Here is an 11,632-nt window from a genome sequence, read left to right as displayed (position 1 = left end):
GTACCTACAAAAATCACAACAAACCTTGTTACAGCATCTCTATGTTGAAGCATCCAAATTTGAGTGCAGTGTTGTAGTGTGGGAATGTTTTTTTTTTCAACATGGTACTTGACATGATAAGAAGCTCAAGCAAATACAGAGAAATACTGAAATTAAACTCAGTAGATGCTGCAGATGTAATGGCTTGGATCAAAGCATGCTTATGTAAAGAGCCCAGTCTGTCAGTCAGACTCCAGATGTAAATGCAACTTTGACTGTGTGACTTGAAAATACCTTTTTACAGACAGTTTCTATTCCGTCTAACTGAGATTGACATATTTTTCAAAGAACATTGGGAAAAAATGTCAGCTGCACATTTCCTTTAAACATGTATAAGTTCAAGCCAGATTTATTTGCATTGTTACAAAAATCACCTGGAATTAGTTTAATATTGCACTCAAAGCAGACAAGACTATGCATAATACATAAACATAAAAAAAAGGTTAGAAAAAGTAGATAATGACCTAAATAAATAAATACTTATAAGTAGGGATGTGCATGAAAAAGACCCTGAGGGGGACCGAGCTCACTAGACAAAGCAGATAAGGGCTTATAAAAGCAGAGGGCTTTCACTGCCTAAGGATATATCCTATTGGGAATCAATCTGATCCTAACCTGATGCTTTTTAACCTTTTGTCGGATGGAGGGGGACAAAAATACCTTCACACTGGGGCAGGCAGAACCACCTGGAGCTTATCCAGCTCAAGGCTGTGGAGATGACAATGGACCTCTGGAGAAGTCACAGACTGCTTAGACTTTTACCATTAGATTAGTGCAATAGAGCGCTATTTGCAAAATCCAGAGATCACTCAATGACACAGTTTCTTCGTCCAAGCGGTCACACTGATGAACACTTAACAGTCAGAGTGCCCAGACCAACAACATGCCATACATACGTATTTTCAAAAACAATTTTTCTTTCCCAACAATAATTTTTTATATATTTGTATTTAAAATATCTTCATTAAGAGAAAAGAGGAACCAAAGCTAAATTGCTCGTTTGACAACTTGACAAATGAACCCAATTCTGATTTTGATTTATTTCTAATGATTGAGGTACACTTTTGTTATTATAACCATTTCCTTTGGATTAGAGATGTTAAGATTTGACTTGTTATGAACTTCCAGCTTTGGTGCAGCAGGAAGTAATTTTCAGGGTGAATATATAAGCACACCACTCTTTTCAACACTTTATTTGCAGTGTGACAAATATGGAAAAGTTCTAGGGTTACAAATATTTTTGCAAAGCATATGTCCTCCTTTCTATATAAATGATGTATTTTTCAAATAACAAATATCACTTTAATGATGTATTGACACCTCAGCTATTAAGACAAAAATATATGTTCTTTTTGCATCTCGGGATAGTTGTTCTCATGTTAACAAATGTTTGAAGAGGTTCTTGCTTTAGGGAGAGCAGTGGCTGTGGATGCATCAGGCTTCTTTTTGAAGAAGCGGGGGACATAAAGTGTAATCCTCTAATGACAGACAGGGTTGGCTTGGCTCACATATTGCTGTGAAGGTAGCTACACATATCCTGTTAACTTCAATTTGCTCACTGCTGCTGAGCCAGCAGACTGAACTGAATGATAAGGGACCAGATTCCAGCCTAATCCTTCTATCACGTTCCGTCTCTGTTCTCCGCCGCCCGCACCCGTCTCAAACGAAGCACTACCGGTTGATTTGCCATTGCCCCTGGCTGTGGAAAGGAGCCAGTAAATGTTCCTCCGAGGTGTAATGGGATGTACATTTTGTTGTTTTCCACATCAACTCATTCTCTTTTCTTACTAAAATGCAATCAGGAGAAAAAAAAGCTTAGTGGTTTTTTTTCCAGTGTCCTCTGTGTTTCCTGCTTTCACTTGTTTCCTTGGCACCAGAGAGGTATTAGAGAAAACAGTCTTTCTTCAAAATTGACATTTTTGTAGCAAAGCAGTGATGACAGTCTAAGCTTTAAAATCAGTTCCCCCCTCACCACCACAACTGTCTTGCTAAGATAGGACTTATCTTTATGCTTTTAAGAAATGGTATGCATAATGTATATTTTAAATGCCAAAGTGTCTGATTAGAGTGCTTCACACAGAAGTATTAATACCAATTTAAATTGTTCCACATTTCATCCTTTTATAGCCACAAAGTTCAATGTATTTTATTGAAATTGTATATGATAAAACAATACAAAGCAGTGCATTGTAATGAAGCGTAAGGAAAATTATACATTGTTTTTATAATTTGTTTAGGAATGAAAATCTGAAACGCGTGTAGTTTTATTCAGCCCCCTTTACTCTGATAAAGCTAAATAAAATCTAGTGCAATCAATTGCTTTCTGAAATCTCCTAATTATTCAATAACTTATGCGTAAGTTATTGAATAACCTATGCAGTAAACCTTAGCGAGAGGTTTACTGTCCAGGTCAGCGACCATAAACATTTGGTGACAGCTGGTTAGGTCCAAGAACATGTACATGTTAGAAGTGCAGACCTGAAGTCAGTTTAGATTATGTTGTCTAAAAACGGTTATCTCCATCCAGTCTGACTGAACTTGAATTAATTTGCAAATGGATGACATTTAAGAGTCTAAGTGTGCAAAACTGGCAGAGACTTTCGCAATAACATTTATAGTTGCTTTTGCGATTAACCCTTGTGTTGTCTTCCGGGTCAAAAGTGACCCACTAGCATGTAAATTGACCCCGTCATTAGAAAAAGTGACACTTTGTTTTTGTTTATATTTCCATGTGGGCTGTACACCACTAGGGTACAAGGATTGTCTTATGTGTCATTTTGGAACCGTGAATGATAAAAGCATTTAAACACCAGAAAAAGAGTTCAAAGGCCACACACAAACTCTCTCTAATACATACACACACCACCCCACACACACATCTGCACTCCCCCAGCCCCCATCCCAACACACACGCCTACACACACACATATCAAAGAAACTGGATTGATGTATGAATTGAACTTGTATTTGACCTGTACCTGCACTCTCAATCTGCAGCTAACCCCTCGCATCAAGCTCCCAAACACAACAGAAAACAATCTCAGACATAATAAAAACAAATTAGGTATAGAGGACATGAAGGTATGCTGAATCTGAGTACCCCTAGATGGTTCCTTGTTGAAGCCATGAGTAGATGTTTCACTGCCCAACAGGTGCTACATTGAATGTTTGCACATACTGTACTGTCCTACATGGGATCTTGAGCATAAGAAGTTGAACATCTTATGTTGAACAAATTCTCGTTCTGGAGATGTTCAAAGTAGCAGCGTCTTCATATGGTGAAGAAAATCTTCATGATTGAATGTCTTGTGTTGAACATTTTGTGTTCAATGTGGGATTTTTTTCATCTTATGGTCAACGCAGGGTACGAAGGATAGGATGATATTCGTCTTATGTTGAAGATGTTCATCATGAAAGCATCTTATATGTTGAACAGAAGATGTTATTCATCTTGTGTTGAATGTCTCATATAATTATGAGACACAACATAAGAGCTGATGTTAAATTGTTCACAAAATCAAGCAACATTTTGTTTTCTTGTGTTATGAGAGGTATTCTTATAATTCACTTCCTAAGAAAATATGAAAGAATGAACCATTGACAAAAAAGTTTCAAATTGTTGACTTTTTGTTCCCTTCCAGTATAATTAATTCAGAAGTAATAACTTCACATTTATATAATTACAATAATAAACTTTTACTGTGTAAAGGAAAACTGCCACAACACTTGGTTTGTGGTTAAAAATAAAATACTGTTGATCGTCTTTTTGTATTGTATAACAAAAATACATGATACAAAATTTATTAAATTGAGTTGAATTGATAAATAACAGATTGTTTCATCATGCCAAATAGATTTTGGATTCAAAATTGAATTAATTTGCTTTATTTTGGGGTTTTGTCATTTTTGACCCGTAGGACAAAGAGAGTAAACAGAATGTTAAGATCACATCTATCACATAAAATCCTAATGAAATACATTGATTTGGCTGATGTAATGTTGCAACAAAAAAAATTTATTCAAGCAGTATGAACCTTCTTGCAAGGCACTTTAGTTCAACATTACCAGGTGCCATTTCAAGTCTTTAGATCCAAATGATTTGGTTGGCTTTACACGAGCAATTTTATATCTTCATTTCACATGACCGTAAAGCAGGAAATGATTTGAATAAAAAAAATATAGAGCTCAGTACTTGAACCTAGATGGGAGTATTTCTTTCTTTTTTCTTACCGAGAAAAAAATATTTTTTCCCCTGTTTATTGTGCTTTATTTGACTGCTGTCACACCTCTTTCATGTGCATCAGCATTTGAATTTCAACTCAAAGCGAGAACCTCTGTGTGAACCAGAGGCTCCGCAGGAAGCTCAGCTCAGGGAGGCTGACGACCCAGAAACAAACCTCTATGTGTGAATGCGGATCCGATGCAATTGGTGTTGATGTGTAAGCAGCATAAAGTTGATGGAGATCAGATGAACCGTCTTTAAGTGTGTTACTTGCATTCATACTCGAATGAAGAACTCCCAATAATTATCCAGAAGGAAATGAAAACAGTGAACAGATGAGAGTACTTTCTTATAATAATGTAGAGCTGTCACCTTGAATTAATTGATCTATAGCTAAATATGAAATGCATTTTTGTCAGTTTATAAGCATCTGTTTTTATATTTCAAATTCAATTTTCTTTCTGTGTTATGGCATGTCTTTGATTTAAGAAGAAAAACAAGGTTCACATGAATGCACATACGTTTTACTCCCACTTCCAGATTTCTGAGTAGCATGAGGTTGCCAAGTACAAAAACATTAGATTACTTGCCACTCAATAGGCAGTTTTAAATGAAAAGGAAAGCACATTTTAAATGTTTTACATTTTCTTGTAAGAGTGCAGAAAACATTTTAACTTATGTCAGACTTAAAGGGATTCTGAAATTCAAAGCAAGGCAAGGATGTGCTCTGCAGCACTGTTTATTATGCTTCTCTGAATTTAGCAAGGAGCAACATTGTAGAATACATTATTTCATACCTTCACGGACAGCATTTCAATTTTTATTAAGACCACAAAGTAGGTGACTCACTGGGTGCGGAGAAAACGACCAGACAGAGGGAAAACAAGGTTAAAAACTTTCCACAACACATTAAATATCTTAAAGACACTTAAGGCATATTTAAGTTTGTTAAATGCAGATCAATGAGCTGGAAGAAACTGCTATAATTTTTAAGATGCTGCTATATATACCTACATATTAAAATGTGTTTGATGATCTGAAACACTACAATACATTTAAAAAATCGACAGAAGTTCTCAGGGGTAAAGTAGTTCTTCACAGCACTGTATGTGACCTTTTCTTGGCCCTGTTACAAAGCACATTATGATTTCTCTATTGTAAATTACTTTCATTTTTTGATTGTCAAAGTGGGTACAAATTATCCCTTGTGTACTACATTTCCAAGCTTCTTTGATTACCCTAAAAACTAGGTACAAAATGAATCCGTTCAAAACTAAAAAACCAAGAAATAGCAAAGAGAACTAAATACGAAACACCCTGTAGATCCCTTCTGTCATAACAAACACATCTTCCTAGTCAGGAGAATCATGAAAGAAAAGCACCTTCGCTTTATCTTTCATAAAAGCATCTGGTTTATTTTATAATGTTTAAAAGAAACTAAAAAAGGAATGGGTTGATGAAAAAGACGCAAACCACCACTAAATTGGATTCAATTCATTCTAACCACCCTTTAAGCATTTCCCCTGGCAACACAGGTTAACCTTTGCTGTTCATTAAGAAGCTCACACTGCCAGCAAGTTTGACATTAACATTAATGATTTGGTTAAACTAGCTAAAGCAGATCCTTGCACACTTACACTTTTTTAAGCAAAAATGTTCTGATAGTTATTTGGTTTTTAGTTAAGATATTTATTCATACACACAATGACTAAGAAATGGTTGACATTCTAATCAAAATGTTTAAATATGATATGATAACATAGAAGCAGTTTATGTTTTTTGGAATTATTAAAAATTACATTTTCCAAACTAATAGGATTGACTAAAATTCATATGTAAGGGCTAATACACAGCAGCATACCACTCTCTAAAAACTCTTGTCTAATCCCCTACTGCCCTTGAAATCTTTGCACCTGGTTTCTTTAATCCAAAGTGAACAGAACCTTATGGACAGGGTGAACCAACTTAATTTAAGTTCTGGGTAAACACCAATGTGTACACAGTCAACAGTGTTTAGATAGTCATTGAAAGAAACATAGCAGCTCTGACAAGAAGCTTGGAGCAAGGTCTCCTCATGGATTTTGGAGCAGATGGTTGTCTGCCTGTTTGGGGTGAACTATGCGCCCTTGTCTTTGACCTGGTGTCATCATTTCCCATCACAGAGGCCAGTTGAGTGCCAGGGATTCTTCATAGTGTAGTTTGCCCTAGGAAGACAGACACAGTTACTTCTTTGGTCTTGGCTGTAAGAATGCTATTATTTTCTGACTTCTGTTACTTTCAAAATTGCTTTGAGGCATTTGGTGATCCTAACAAGATATTCTTCACTCTCTGCTCCTTCCTCCAGCAGCCAATCTCATCACTTCCTTTTATTCTCTTCATCTCCAGATTTTACATCTTTCTTGCATCATCCATCCATTGTTTTGCAGATCGGACTACCCTTGAGTGAAAAATGAGAAAGGTTGTTGCACAAGGAATTCCCTAACATCTACAAATCCCTTTCATTTGAAATATTGTTTCATGTAATACACACAATAACTGCAAACAATGGCTTCACAGACTGCACTTGAAAAAGGATGTGATCATTGCATAAAATATTCATGATGCATTTGGACCAAATCCCATCATATATTTGCTTCTGTAATTTCCTCTGACTGTTGAGCGAGGAGAGAAGAGCTGGAGCTGGTGGCTGTTGTCTCCAGAGATGCCTGTTGACAAATTCTGCTGCTATCAAAACTTCTGTGAGGGAGGTGACAATGTCAGGTGCTGCATTGTGGGGGAGTGAAAACTGAAGGCTGAGGACACTATTCGAGACCTGCTGTTGTTTGGTCTGCAGCTTTTTAAGGCTTCACTACTGACACCTAATGGCCACAAATATATAGAAAAATATCTACAGAAAGCAGAAAGGACTGTGCAAGACAAGACACATAAAACTTATTATCAAAGGGTTGGGAATACATTAACTTTTGTGGAGTCTTTTATTGAGTTGGTTATTTACTTATTTCTACTCCTGCTTTATCAGTGTGAATAAACAATTTTAGATTTCCTCACAGTCTTTTATCCTCTCTGAGTGCTGCTTTATTTATCTACTCAAGGTATTTTACCTGTTATATATGATATATATTTTTAAACCAGAGACCTATTTTCTATTGAGTAGGTCTTATTTCCTTTAGTTTTTTGTTTTAATTAATTTCAAAAGCAATGTAAATGTGACCTGATTCTTGGTATCAGTGTTGGTGCCTTGACAACTACTGCGTTGTCCATTATTGTGAAGTGGACTGTGTTCACTTTTATATCTTCTTTATACAAACAAAATTCCGAAAGAGTTTTCATATGTATGTTGAAGATGTTCTCCTCCAATGTTATAGTTCTAAACTTCCACATTTTTTTACCATTTCAGCAGAAAGTGTTTGAAGTATGTCTGTATACTTAAACATTTATTCTCTATGTTAGGGTGATTGTTGTCTAGTTTTTCTTGCAAAAATACCTTAAGCTCAGTCAATTGGGTTGAAGGGCATTGGTGAAAATCAATTTTAATTATGCCACAGATTCTCAGTTGATGTAGATCAGGACTTTGATTAGGCCCTTGTAACACAGAAATATGCTGGGATCTAAATCACTCCATTGCAGATTTGGTATAATGTTTAGGGTTGTTGTCTTGATGGAAGGTAAACCTGAACCCTATTTGAAATCTGACCACCTGTCCTGGTATCATGCTGCATCCCCACAGCATGATACTGCTACCACCATGTTGTATTCAAGGTGATGTACTGTGCAAGATATGTTCCACACATTTCGTTTTGCAAGGTATGTTTGATTCCTTTTGACTAGGCATAATTGTTTTCTGACTTTTTATTTATGATTGATTGATTCCTTTTTAATATTTAGATAGATTTTATGCATTTTAAGATCTGCACATACTGGTTGCTCTGGATTTTAAGATTAAAAGGGCTTAACTAGAAATTATTTACTCATCCTCTGTCTTTCACTTCAGAGCTATATGTAACTTTATGTTGGTCTTTTGTATAAAGTGTCAAGGCAAAATACAGACGTTTGTCACAGTGAAAAATATGAAAAAGTTCAGATGCTGGGAACTTTGTAAAGCAGAATTTTAGTATATTTTATATAACTACTATTAAATCTGTATTTAGCATTTAAAAATACATACCCCTTCATTAATCATTTATTTATGATATATTGTTTGTAATTTAGTGTTTGTTTTGCTTATCCGAAGAAACAGGCACTCAGCAGTGTAAATCAGCTATATCAACAGCAGGAGTCTTTTAAGCACAGCCAAGAAATAAAATATGGTGCATGACTTTTTGAGCGCTTGAAGGTTAATTATTCAAGACTTTTCTCGCCTCACAACAAGCCAAGAAACAGCAGGATAACGTGGCAAGCAGCAGGAGCTTCTTCTTTATTCCCTCGGAGAGTGCCACAAGTTTAAACCCAGCGTTCTGTTTTAATTGAGATGCACATATTGTCTGGAGTCTGGCGCCTTCGAGCACGGCAGAAGGAAATGTAGGACAGACATGACCTCAGTTATTCTGTATACTCAGTGAAGCAATCAACGATATGATTTGATCCAGCAAAAAGAATAATAATGTCTCATAATGATGAATTGTGAGTGTGAACTATTTACTGCTACATCTGTTTAATGATTAAAAATGTGCTCTTGCTCTCCACAATAAATGAGCAACACATGAATGCATGTTGGTATAATTAAAGTTTTACATAATTAGGTATCTATCATATTAAAAAGCAATTAAAAACACAAATTGGCTGGAAAGAAATGCTTTTACATAACATAACAACATAGCATAATAACTGGATATAGAGATGACCTATAGAAGACAATGCAAACATTTGTTTAATAGTCTATTAAGGCAAATCCATTATTGCAATGATGACATGTTTTTCATTTTCCATCATTAGCAGAGAAAATATGCAGTGAATGTTCTTCTTTGACCTCCCCAAATTCTCCCTACTTTTAGAGTTTTTCAACTAATTACAGAATGAATATCTTCATTTTCATGTCAAATCACACGATAAATAAAAACAGTCAAAAAACTGAAATATGCTCTCTTCACTGCCTTTTTGCTTGTATGTAAAAAGGACTTAACATACGTCAGTACAGAAAGACTTTCAGTTCAAAATAGGACAGAGACTCAATTTGCACACAGTGAGATGTCATATTTCCCATATTTCAGGTCATGTTTACACCAGGTTACACCCACTCATTTTGTAAAATGAAAAATAGCTACAGGGAGAATCGATTGAACAACATTCTACTTGGAAAACAGCTGCCCTAAAGAATGAACCAGAAGCAGACTTTACTCTATGTCTAATTTTAGAATGATATAATGCTGCTCCTATTGTCATGTCTTCAAGGGTTTTGTTGGCAGCAGAAATCTTATGTAGGTCAATATTTAGTGCAACCTAACAGGAAAATTGGCTTTTTAAAAAATATTTTTTTTGTCATTTGTTAATATTGACATTAATAATAAATATTGTTTTCTCTCTTCTATGGAAAATGGAAATGTTCATGCCGTAATGATATTATCATGGACGTACAGCACATATAAGTTGAAGCATGCAATAGTGATTTTCACACCGAATATATTAAACAATTCAGCTATAAAAGACAATGTCTCAATAACATGCCTTGTAGACTTGAAGGTGCAGATTGTAACTTTAATAAAAAATATGTTTCTTTACATATTTGTTAAAACTGTCACCATCTTGTGACACTATCTTGTGGAATAAATAATCTATGATAAGATCAATCTTCTCCAGCTCAATTTTTTCACAGATTGCCTATCTCGTGCCATACTGTAATGACGTAGTGACAGTTTCAACAAATATGTAAAAAAAAAAAAAATTAAGTTAAATGCTGCAGCTTTGAGCATCAAATAAAAATTAACAAGGTCCCTTGATATTCACACGTCAAATTATTGTCTGCTGAAGCAAGGCATTCCACTTTTCTTAAAAGGTATTCTATGAGCAGTGGCAGTTTCTGATATGCTCTGATGTGACACTTGGGTGCCTTACACCTCCTACCTCCCTTAAATGCTCCTGAATTTGAATATTGTTGATTTTCACAGTCCATATCACATCAAAATTACACATACAGAGACACTCTTCCACAAACAGACACACATTTGATTTGTACATTAATTTTTGGCTAGATGAAACTCAGCAGTGTGTAGAGAAAGCTTGATTTTAATACCACCGATAAGCTTCTATCTCAGTAGACCACCATATTCTAGCAGAATAGTTACAGGTTATTGGTTGGTTTTCTTTGCATATATCTGGCTTTTAAGACTAGTGAATTGATTTTCAAAAGTGTTCAAGTCAGGTTCATTCCACAAACTTAATCTTTCCCTGCTTTACTTATTCCAAACCAATTTTATATGTGTTTGTGGTTATTGTGTCTGGGTTGTAACTTTCTAATTCTTGATCTAAGGTTAGTTTTAACTATTTCCACATTCACCTCCGTCTTTATAATTTCACCAACTTTGTGCAAAACTCCATGAAACACCCCTGATGTAACTATGCTTAACAGCTGGTACAGCTGTTTTTTAGGTTTCCTAGTACCACCTTGAGACAAACACACGTTTTCCAATTTTGGTTAAGTACCCCAATTGTTGTCTTGTCACACCCTCAAACTTTTCAGTAGGGAATATTCACTTGTTCATACGGGCTTCTATAGATTTCTGGCATCTGCTCAATACATTTTGATGTTAAACTGACTATGCCATCAATATCAAAACAGGTTTCCCAGCATCTTCCAGTAAATAATAGACTTTAGTCTTGGCAATTGATGTGTTATTCCTGAACATTCAGCTCAATTGCTTTCTACTGAAGAGGACAGTTTGGCTCAGGTGGTTGAAATTTAAACACAATGCACCTTTGAAAATGATAAAATATCAAATACTATTACATTTTTGATGGTCTTCTCATGTCAATTATGAAGTATATATATTTATATAAGTGATTTAAACTCACTTTGAAGCAGAAAACTGCATTTTTAAGGCAGCTTGTATATTTGTTGCTTGAAGGAATTCTTAACGAGCTCTTGACAAGTTTTATCTTTATGATGATAAGTGACCAAATTCCCATGGGGCGGGCTTTATAAAACCAAACTAATTCCAGTGATTAAGATTGATAATATAATATAATATAATATAATATAATATAATATAATATAATATAATACAAATGTCTCTATTGGCCAATACAATGTGCACAAACAAGAAATTTGACTTTGGATTATAAGTGCTTCCATTGTACAGACATTCAGTACAAATAGATACATTTTAGGCAGAGTAAAATAAGGATAAAAGAACATGTAAATGTTTCTGCCAAGTTTTT

Source organism: Xiphophorus couchianus, chromosome 12 (genome assembly GCF_001444195.1).
Source record: "Xiphophorus couchianus chromosome 12, X_couchianus-1.0, whole genome shotgun sequence".
NCBI lineage: Eukaryota > Metazoa > Chordata > Actinopteri > Cyprinodontiformes > Poeciliidae > Xiphophorus > Xiphophorus couchianus.
Note: the sequence above shows the minus strand (reverse complement) of the source record.